Source organism: Camelina sativa, chromosome 3 (genome assembly GCF_000633955.1).
Source record: "Camelina sativa cultivar DH55 chromosome 3, Cs, whole genome shotgun sequence".
NCBI classification, from domain to species: domain Eukaryota; kingdom Viridiplantae; phylum Streptophyta; class Magnoliopsida; order Brassicales; family Brassicaceae; genus Camelina; species Camelina sativa.
In genome coordinates this window covers 23,745,672-23,756,795 of record NC_025687.1, presented here as the reverse complement: position 1 = coordinate 23,756,795, position 11,124 = coordinate 23,745,672, and positions in this window count along the sequence as shown.

Sequence of the window (11,124 nt, the reverse complement as noted above, 5' to 3'; positions counted from 1 at the left end):
CATTGGTGAATGCATTTTATTAGGGAGGTCAGAGGGTCTACGTATATTGTTCCGACATTGCAGATGAGTTCTGCATTTCTGTGGGTGCAAAGAAATGTTTGGGATATAGAGGAATTTGATAGTTTTGAGTCTTTTGAATATTTCTTAGGTACCTTATCACTGTTAAATGCGTAATCACAGTTTTCTTCCTATCAGTGTTGAATAATTAGACTCAAATGAAATAATTAATATTTGTCCATTTCTCTTATACTTTATAAAAGTTATATGAGCCATGAGCAAAATATATACATACATACACATGAATGCCAACATATATGATTAATTATTAAATCTAAACTAAATACTATTTTTTTTTTGTTCTCAATATTGTTTTGGCGTACGTAGTTAACTTTTAAAATATATAAAACAAAAAAATAGATTATATTGGTTATTTTATAATTAAATAATCAAAGTGATAAACACAAGCAACCCAATATAATCTAGAACGACCAATCAAATTTTGGAGTCGTTTGAGAGAGTTAGATTTACATTTTTTAGAATCTTTAAACGACCAATCAAAATTTTTTGATTTATTAAAAAGTCAACAAAGTTAGTTATATATTTGGCGCATGATTTATATATCAATGAAAGAAAGAGACTTCATAAACCGAAGGTTTTGACTTTTGAGAAACACAAACCTCTCCGTCTAGAATTTTTCAAGTTTTTTTTTTGAAAAAGTATAGATTTTTCAAGTTATGAGTGGAAACTGTAACGTTCCAAGCATCATAGATAATGTATGAGTGATTCGATTTTTTGGTTTCTCCTCAAATTCTTAAATATTATTTGACACTGATCTCTCTCAAATTCTCTATTTAGGTCCAGGAAAAAATCGAACGTTGTATTCAAAAGTACATGAGTTTGGAACAAACCATGACTTATCTCTATGATCATCACCAGATTTGTCAAAATATCACTATGGCAAGTAAGTTTATATCGAAAAAGAACACAATTGGATTTCAAAATCGGAAACAAAACAACTCAAAAGTTTTTTTTTTTTTTTTTTTGAGTTTGGAAACATCTTGAAAGAGAGAGTCCAAATTTTTTCAAAGTATACCACAAACGATGTGAATTGGGTCGTCATATAGCTAAATTTAATGATTTACTTTCTCAGCAAATATATCTGATGAAATAATTAACTGATCCTACTGCTACTACTACTAGTGCTACTGCTACTGAACCACCAGGTACCTGATTAAAGATCAAACCCTTTTGTTTATCGTTTTAAGACTGTTTTGTTGCTTACGAAGAATATATTGGTTTTCAAATTATGTATTTTGAATTAACAAAGTTGCATAAACCTAATGATCATGATCAAGATGATCAGATTCATGAAGATTGGTTTGTGTTTAATGATCCGTTTGCTACAACTGGTACGTCATTAAATATCTTTTGTAGTAACAAACTTGTGGGAACTTAATGATGATCATCATCATGGGAAGAAGATCATTAGACAGTAGGTTGTCTAACTAATGATGAATGCTTAAATTTATACAGATTCTCTCATCAACGATCCGTCACCGTTTGACGCAACAATACACTCAGATCCTTTTACATTGTCTGCCGCAACGCCGCAATCAGATCCTCCTACAACAACTGGTCTACTATATGATATTGATTGTGATTGTTCGAGCTTTGAGAAGATTGCTAAAGATTTAGAAGAGCAACAAAAGAGAATGCAACTAAAAGTCCAGAAGAAACAAGACCACAACAACACCGTTAAATGGATCAACACGGAATAAAATAACATATCTGCAAGAAGCTTCGAACAATCTAGATTCTGGTAAACTAAGTTTAAAAATCTCTCCTATAAAAACTTGTTTCTTTCATCTCTTATTATCTTATCTTTGTTTATTTTAATACATTGTGTGTGTCTCCAAATAGGTGATGGATCCACTAAGAAGAACAATAATGGAAAAGAACATCATCAACATCAGAGAGTGAAGAGACCAAATTCATTATCTTCTCTCTCGAATACAGTTTCAAATATATTTTCTGGAGTTTATGCAGCAAAGCAGTAAGCAATTCCATGTTTTAAGATAATTTCTTGATTGTTTCAAAGATTAGCGATTTTGACAAAAGCAGTAGTGAGCAATGTATCAACAAAATATTACATTTGTTGGAATCATGTGTAATCTTTATATAATAAAGAAGAGATCATTGTAAAATTCTAAAAAAAAACAACTTGTCACATGTCACATGTCTAAAAAAAAACAACTTGAGTCAAGGTAACATATTATAAGATGTTTCATTCTTTTTAATATATTTTTTTATCATATTGACCAATGGTAATTTTCTATATATTTGTTCACTTTAACAGAAACAAATCACATAATATGATTATTAAATTATTTAAAATTTTTCATACTACTAAAATATATTTTAAATCGATCGATTTTCTATATTAAATATAATTGATTTCCCATATTTTTATTTATTGTCTTTTTATGCAAATTTTTAAGGATTAACTTTGTAAATAACTATTTAAATAAGTATAATTTAAAGGGTAGAATCCAAAATGTACTTCAAAAGTGTATATATACTAGATTACCATGGGCATATAAGTTTTATTATAATTTATATTTATGTTGTATCTATTTGTTAAATATTAAAGGTTTTGTAAATAGAGAAATAACTAAATTTTCTGGTTGTTGTGCGGATAAATATTTATATTATTTTTTTAACCCACAATACACTTCAGGATCATTTGTTTGTTATATTTATTTTGTTTTGTTTAGTGTTTGAGATTTTATTTTGATTTTTAGTTATTATAACAAAAAAATAGAAAACTAAATACATAAGTAATTTATATGTTGTGATTAAGTCACATTTTTCCTAATGATTTAATTATTTTACACAATCTTAGTTAAACTAACTTGATTTATGTCAAATATTTTAATATTAGTAGGTTGATATGTAATTAAATGAGGATTTAACCTGTATTAACACAAATTTCATAATATTTTATTAATTCCAACATGTCATCTTTATAACTCATCTACTATATAACCACATTATATAGTATTTTACACTTTTTAGTTTTACATATTCGTAATAGTTAAAAATTTTATTTAAGTTGATGTGTCTGTATTCTATAGGTTTTAACCATAGTTTTTAGGTTTGTTTTGAGTTTTTTATTGAGTCAAAGTGTGTTTTTAGAGTCTTTTTAGTCGTTTATGAGTCTGTACAGGTTCTTGGTTGTTTTTGAAGGAAACTGAGTATTTTGAGGATGAAAGCATGCATTTGGAGCTAAATTGGTTGAAGACCGATCGGACAAGCTAGCAGATGGAGCAAACACAGAAAAAGCATTCTGGATCAGCCAATCCACATTCGGATCGACCGATCCCGAACCCGAAGCAACTTTTCCTTTTTCGTTTTAAACCGACTTTTAGGGTTTTATTTTACTATTTAAGCACGAGGCTCGACCTCTAGAAAGACACCTTTTTATTCTACGCCGCTTTTGAGACTTGTAAGCTTGGGAGAAGATCTCTAATCCTTTGTATCTCTTTGGAGAAGATTTTTGAACCCTTTTTACTTCTCTTTGCAATTAAATTATGATTTCTTCAACCTTGTTTTGCTGTTCTTTTATTTCTATGTCTGAGTAGTTTTACTATTGGGTTTCGGGTTTCAAAAGGGGGTTTATGATTCTCTGAACTTAGGTTTGTTAGATTTGGGATTGATCTTATTGTTCTTCATCTATAGTTGTTCTTATTGCTTAAGCTAGACTGATCACCTAGATTAAGATCTTAGGTTAAACTCATCAGGGCACCGAAATTGTTGTTGAGTTACTTGAAAGAAACATAGGTGAGCAAGGTTGACCTTAGCCAACATAAGTTGAAGTTGAGGCACCTTGTGAACGAATCAAAACTTGAGCTTTAATGCTTGCTTGTTTAGCTAGATCCAAACAGAAGTTTAGGGTCTAGTTATTTCTTTGCATAGTTAGCTATCGCTGCGGAAGTAAGTTAGTTTTATAATTGAGTTTTGAGTTTAAGAACGGTGTCTAATGCTTTTCCAATCTTTCATCTAAATTTGTGATTGTAATCTCCCAACTGATTCCCTACGCCCAATACTTTTTTTTGATTTCAAAACCGTTATTTATTTTCTGCTTTTAATCGATTACTTGAAACACAAACTTTCTTTTGCTTTAGCTGTACTCGATCTATATAATTTCATAGTGTATCGTTTGGTCTCTGTGGATTCGACCTTGAAGTGTTATGACGATACCACTAGATCGTGGTTGAGTGCACATTAGGTTTTATTTGACACTAGATCATAAGTTTATATATGTTAGTTATAATATTTAATTAAATGTTAATCGAAGCTTTTCTTACGTTAATAATCAAATCTCACAGATTTTGGAAAACAAAATAAGAATCAAATTGTTGTTTTCTTTGTTTGTGAATGATTCAAATATATAATATCTTCAAAACACAACATAATGTGTAGTTAAATATACTGTATGATAGTTTCTATTTCCATATTGATTACTGTTATTTATTTAGTTGGAATGAAATGTAAAATATTTAGAAAACAAAATCTGTAGTAATGTTAATTTTGGAAAAAATTTAGGGGTTAATGTTGTAAATAAAATAAATTAAATAACCAAAACTTCAAGGGCATAACACAAAATGTACTTCAAAAATAATAATATAGATGAGAAGGATAAACTGGGCCATATATGTGTACACAGCCCATAAATGGTAGATTTTGACAATATTATGTTTTACAAAACTGGAGTTTAAGTTTTTTTTACAGTTGTCAACTCCAGAAGTGCCACCTGACAAGTTATGGAACCAAGTCTTAGAAGGTAACTCTACTTTAAATTATTTTACAATTTCATTCTACTAAAGACTAAAGTATATTTTAATATATAGAATTTATAAACATTTATAGAGAAATAACTGAATTCATATTTCGTTTAAATAGAGAAGGAAATGTATATTCAAAATTATAATTTGTTGAGATTGAAGTTTCTATCATATCTTTATATTTATAGTAACTTTGAAAATTTTATAATTAAAACAAAAAAAATCAGTTTTTTATTCACAATGAATTTATTTTTATGAAATTTCCCACATATTTCATTAACTTACATATTCTATCAAATATTTTGTAACTCTCAGATTTATAATCATATCCATGTTTTAAGGCACTATATTTTCATTAACTGCAATTATTTATTTGTGTTTATGTTGACATTTTTGTCACCTCCATAATATTTATAGCATTGAAATGGATGATTAATGACAATTAAGAATATAATAAATAATAAAAGATATTAATATTTAGTTATTGCATTTCTGTAACTCTTATATAGTTTATGTACTAACTATTATGACAATGAAATATGAATTGATATAAAGATTAGTGCAGCAACTACTACCCAATTAAATAATAGATTTATAATATTATCATAGCTACAATTTCCTTAATAAATATCAAGACACACATCTCGCTAATTTTGTATATAAATTCTAAAATTTCATAATTTTGTATATAAATTCTAAAATTTTCAGTATTAAACTAAACATTGTCGTAGCTTATTTCAATATACATATATGTAACATGTGCTATTATGTTTATAAGAAGTTCAACATGTCCATCTATTTTTTTACTTCAATATGGCGATGGCGATGGCGATTACTGCTGCTTGAGGTTTTTGAATGGTGGGATTGGGTGTCGATGGGAGAAAGAGGGAGGGTCTCTCGTGTTCTCCACGGGGTGAGAGGTTTCGGGGGCAGATCGGAAGTCTGTCTCTGCTTTTGAATGGGATTACCCCTTTGTCTCGAGGTCCTGATTGTGCAAGAGGGATCTTGTTGCAGTCGGATCTATGGGATTGGATCGGATTTGATAGATATGTCTCTGTGTGGGATGTTAGAGGGATTTGTTTCAGGGTTGTGGGGTTGTTCCCTGAATCGGATTTGGATTCGACGGTATTAACGGTAGGGATTTCGATTTCGATCGGGGTATTTAAGTCTAAGATCCGATGGTCATATCGAGTTGGGAGATTAAGTTTCCATATCTTCTGGTGTGTGGGATCTGGGATTGATAGGGGATTAAAGAAGGTTTTGCAATTTGGGATTCTTTTGTTTGGCGTATCCCACCAAACGATTCCAAGAATTAGGGTTTCCGTATGGGTATATATGTTACGCATTGCATACGACTTGTTATACCATTGGTCTCTGTTCAATGTGTTTCTCTATTTTGTTGGCTGTCATCGGCGGTGTGTGGTGGTTTGGGTTGTTCGACGATTTCTGATGGCTCAATCAAACTTCCTCAAGGGTAAGGCTCCTTTGGTGCGCACAGAGACTGTGAAGATCTCTAACTCAGTCTTGGCTCAAAGGATTCAGCAGTTCTCTCTTACCCTTATTGGGAGACTGATGAATCCTTCGGTTCAGAGAATGGAGTCCTTGGTATCCACTTTGCCGAAGATTTGGAAGCTTGAGGACAATGTGGTGGGTGCAGATCTGGGCCAAGACACCTTTCAGTTCAATTTCTCAGAGGAGGCTGACCTGCAAGGAGTTTTACACAACGGTCCTTATCATTTTGATGGCTGGATGATCTCTTTGGTTAAATGGGAGCCAATCATATCATCAACTTATCCTTCTGCTATCAATTTCTGGGTGAAAGTTACTGGTATTCCGATGCACCTTTGGGAGGTTGCCACTTTGGAGGCAATTGGTAAGAAGATTGGACTTATTCGAAGCATTGATGAAGAATCGGGTAGTATATGTGTTACTGTTAATGGCTTTAATCCCCTGCTCTTTAAACTGGTAGTGCCATTTGATTCTGGGGATGAAGTTATAGTTACTCTTGAGTATGAAAAGTTGTTGGGATTTTGTGAGAATTGCTCTCGGCTCACTCATGATGTGAGGGTTTGTCCGGAGCTTAGTAAGTCAGATGGTGTTTAGGGTTTTGAGCAGCAACATGATAAGAGAGGGATTCAGCGACAGGAAGGTATGGTGAAACAAGGGGTGTTTCATAATGAGGGTGGATGGGAGAAACCTAGGAAGTTTGCCAAGAGGGCTCAAGGTTTCCAATCACATGATGGTTCAATTGGGGCTGGTAGTTCCGGTTCTTACTATCAGGGCAGACATCATGGATCGACATGTGATCAGAAACGTTCAGTTGGTGTATCTGAGTTGGGCAATGTTGGTGGCAAGTGTGGACCTCTGGTTGCTACGGGTGAGCAAACGAGTCAGGTTCCTCCTTTTCATCTAAACAAGAAGGGATCAGGGTCGATTTGGCCTAAGCCTTTATATAAGGTTAAGCAAGGGTCTAAGGAGAAGTCGGCTCAGGTGGTGGTTGGAGCGGGCAGGGCAGCTTCGGACATTGAGGAGACTCAGCTAGATACAACAATGGAGGGTTCTCCTCACCAGGCTGATAGCAAGGGGTTAGTAGGTTCGGATTTTGAGCAAGCTAATGATGATCTTTTAGAGGATGGTGAATTCTCGGATGGTAGTCTCCCACAGGAGTGTGATGTTGTGAATGGGCAGGATACTGAACCTTTGAGGGGTTTAGGATCGGAGGTCTCTGATTCATCTGAGGTTAATGTGCAAGGTATCCTTTCCTCCTCTTTACCGATTGATTTGGGAGGAGGTCTCTGATTCATCTGAAGTGTTGTGTTAGTTCTGCTTTGCGCAAGGTTGATCTAGGATCCAAGGCTGGTGATTGTTCGAGACTTCATAGTTCTCGAGTCAAGAAAATTTTTAAAAAACCAGTCTTGTCATTGGCTTCTCCCGGCAAGCGTTTGCTAGCTAAAGCTCTATCTAATCCTGCAGGTGAGGGTCTCAAACTAAAAGGGATGGGCAAACAAGGGACTAAAGCCATGGATGGCAAACCTAATGGTGGCGGTCGACCAGTCAAGAAGGGGATGGTGGCTCTCCCGAAACCACCGGCTCAAACGTGAAGGTCATAAGTTGGAACTGTCAGGGTATTGGGGCAGACCTAACAGAGGAGTACTTGGGAGATTTGTGGAAGAAACACCGCCCATATATTTTATTTTTATCAGAAACAAAAAAATGTTATTCTTATTTACAAAAGTTTCAGAATAAATTTGGTTATGATAATTTGTATTCGGTTGATCCCTGCGGCTCCCGTGGTGGGTTAGCTATTTTTTATGAATGAAATAAAACTTTCTATTTTATGTGAAAGTAATCGGTTAATCGATGTTCAAGCCTTTGTGGGACAACAGACGGTATTTTTTACTTTTGTTTATGGGGATCCAGTTCCTCAACATAGACATAAGGTTTGGGACAAGTTAATTGATATTGGTTCGTATCGAATTGACCCATGGTTAATGATTGGCGATTTTAATGAACTTGTTGGGAATCATGAGAAAAGAGGTGGTGCTTTAAGACCAATATCCTCATTTGTACCCTTTAATTCTATGATCCGACATTGCGGAATGCTAGAGTTTTCCTGTTATGGTGAGCAGCTATCCTGGCGAGGTAATAGACGAAATAATCAGATCGTCCGATGCCGCCTAGATCGTCCGATGCCGCCTAGATCGTGCTTTAGCTAATGAGGATTGGCATTGTCTTTTCCCACGTTCAAAGGTTGATTATTTAGAGATGATTGCCTCTGATCACAGTCCTATTTTGGCCACCTGCTTTAAAACGGATTTTCGGCGGCAACGTCAATTTCGGTTTAACAAGCGTTGGCTAGGCAAGGATGGGTTATCTGGGGCGGTGGAGTCTGGGTGGAATTGTACAAAAAAATTTTGGATACCGGTATTTGTGGACAAGTTAAAGAGTTGTCGTAATTCTATTTCTTGGTGGCGGAAGAACAATGTTTCCTTTGGGCCCACGCTTATCTCCTCCTTGAAGGCAGCCTTACAGGAGGCAAAAATGGATGACTCGAATTCGCAGGAAGAGATCCATAGTATAGAGAGGAAACTGAAGGAGGCATATCGGGATGAGGAGGTTTATTCGCAACAGAAGAGTCGGAAGTTCTGGTTACGGGTTGGTGACAAAAATACTAAGTACTTTCACGCTTCTACGAAAAAGCAGCGGGCTAGGAATAGGATCTCTGGCTTATTCAGTCATGAGAATGTATGGACGGAATCAGACTCTGATATGGAGGATATTGCGACTAATTATTTTGCGGATCTTTTTAAGCGGTCTGATGTGAGGGGGATTTACCAGATGCTACAGGAAGTTCCCACATTGATTTCAGATAGTATGAACATGATTTTAATAAAGGAAATTACGAAAGCAGAGATTCGCAGGGCTTTGTTTGCGATGCACCCCGAGAAAACACCAGGACCTGATGGGATGACAGCCTTGTTTTTCCAGAGGTTCTGGGCTTCCCTAAAAGAGGACTTGGTGGCTTTGATTAAAGAGTTTTTTCGTACGGATCGCTTTGATCCGTGATTGAATGAAACAAATATTTATCTCATTCCTAAAAACGAAAGGCCTCAACGGATGACGGAATTTAGACCGATCAGTCTTTGTAATGTGAGTTATAAGATTATCTCTAAAGTCCTCTGCTTTCGGTTGAAACGGCTCCTTCCGTCTCTTGTCTCAGACACCCAATCGACATTTGTTTCTGGTCGTTTAATTACAGATAATATACTGGTTGCTCAGGAAATGTTTCATGGCTTAAATACAAATCCTCGATGTAAGACGGACTTTCTTGCCTTTAAGACGGATATGAGCAAAGCTTATGATCGCGTTGAATGAGACTTTTTAGAAGTTGTAATGGTTAAATTGGGGTTTGATAGGAAATGGATCTCCTGGATTATGTGGTGTGTATCCTCGGTTACATATCAGGTACTTATCAATGGACAGACACGGGGTTCTATTAGGCCACATAGGGGTTTACGTCAAGGAGATCCCTTATCTCCTTACTTGTTCATACTTTGCACAGACGTTTTAATTGCTAATATTAAGAAGGCTGAAAGAGAGAATAGGATCACCGGTATTAAGTTGGGTCGGGATTGTCCGCCTGTCTCACATCTGTTGTTTGCAGATGACAGTTTTTTTTCTGTAAAGCAGAGGCGGCAGAATGCTCTAAGGTTATGGAAATTATAGGAGATTATGGGAAAGCGTCGGGGTAAGAGGTAAATTTAGAAAAATCCTCTATTATGTTTGGGAAGAAAGTTCCGTCTGATCGAAGGATTCAATTGAAATCTGTTATAGGTATCTCCAAAGAAGGTGGTATGGGTTCATATCTAGGTATTCCCGAGAACTTCCAGGGTTCGAGAACTAAGGTTTTTAGTTATGTGAACGACCGTTTGGATGATCGAGTGAATGGTTGGTCGGCTAAGTATTTATCCAAAGGGGGGAAGGAAGTTATGATAAAATCGGTAGCGTTGGCTCTCCTAACTCATGTCATGTCTTGTTATAAATTAACGCAGGAGCTGACGTCTAAATTAACGAGTGCTATCTCAAAATTTTGGTGGAAGTCGAATGATAAGGCACGAGGCATGCATTGGTTAGCATGGGATAAGTTTTTCACGGATAAATGTGATGGTGGTTTGGGTTTCCGGTCTTTGGAACAATTCAACGATGCAATGTTGGCAAAGCAGTTTTAGCGGTTAATTCATTATCCGAATTCGCTGATGGCTCGGGTAATGCGAGGACGTTATTTTCGAAAACAACATCCTTTACAAGCCAAAAAGCCATACTCCCCCTCTTTTTCTTGGAGGAGTATTTTTTCAAGTAAAGGTTTGGTGGTACACGGATCACGTTGGGCGATAGGTTCAGGTTGTCAGGTTTTGGTCTGGCGGGATCCGTGGATTCCGGATAATCCACCACGACCAGCGAATGGTCGAGGAAGATTGTTACTTCCCAGTTTAATGGTTAATCATTTTATTAATCTAACTACTAAGGAGTGGCACATGCCAATTCTTGAGGAGTTTTTGGACCCCTTGGATGACTAAATTATTCACTCTATGGAGATTAGTAAAGTTTATAAACCCGATAAATTGATTTGGCACTAAACTAAATCAGGGCAATATACGGTTAAATCGGGTTATCGGTTAGCCCGGGAATTAATCAAGGAGGTAGAATATGGACCGTCGTGCACGACGCTTAGGGCACACGCTTGGAAACTTGAGGTTCCTCCGAAGGTTCAACATTTCTT